A 272-nucleotide genomic window follows, 5' to 3' on the forward strand; every position below is an offset into this window, starting at 1 on the left:
CCCTCCTACCTGCAGAACCCCGGCTGATACGCAGGCCAGATGCCTGAGGCGCCCGTCTTCCCTCCGTTCTGCGGCCTCTCTTTTACCCGGTGGTCCTCGCCAGAGCTGCTTCAGCAGTTTGGGCGGTGGCGGGAAGGAAGCCACTGCCCACGCTTTGTGGCTTGAAAACTTGGCCTCGTATTGGCTTTTTGTTTTGTTTTGACTTTTTTGAAATTTTCCCGCGGTCGCGCGGCAGCTGAGCTGCGCGCGCACTCACGGGTCCGCTGTGCTTC

General features: G+C 59.9%; 1 protein-coding gene across 1 annotated transcript in view; it reads right to left on the reverse strand.

Moving 5' to 3' along the window:
* Positions 1 to 266, reverse strand: part of Fancc (FA complementation group C) — a 196,551-nt gene extending 196,285 nt beyond the window's left edge. Inside the window, 1 exon segment of the mRNA XM_010636140.3 lies at positions 10 to 266. The gene's annotated coding sequence lies outside the window, so the exon portion shown is untranslated.
* Between the last annotated feature and the right edge of the window lie 6 nt (positions 267 to 272).

The sequence above is a fragment of the Fukomys damarensis genome, unplaced genomic scaffold, assembly GCF_012274545.1.
Source record: "Fukomys damarensis isolate Sample0158 unplaced genomic scaffold, DMR_v1.0_HiC HiC_scaffold_27, whole genome shotgun sequence".
NCBI lineage: Eukaryota > Metazoa > Chordata > Mammalia > Rodentia > Bathyergidae > Fukomys > Fukomys damarensis.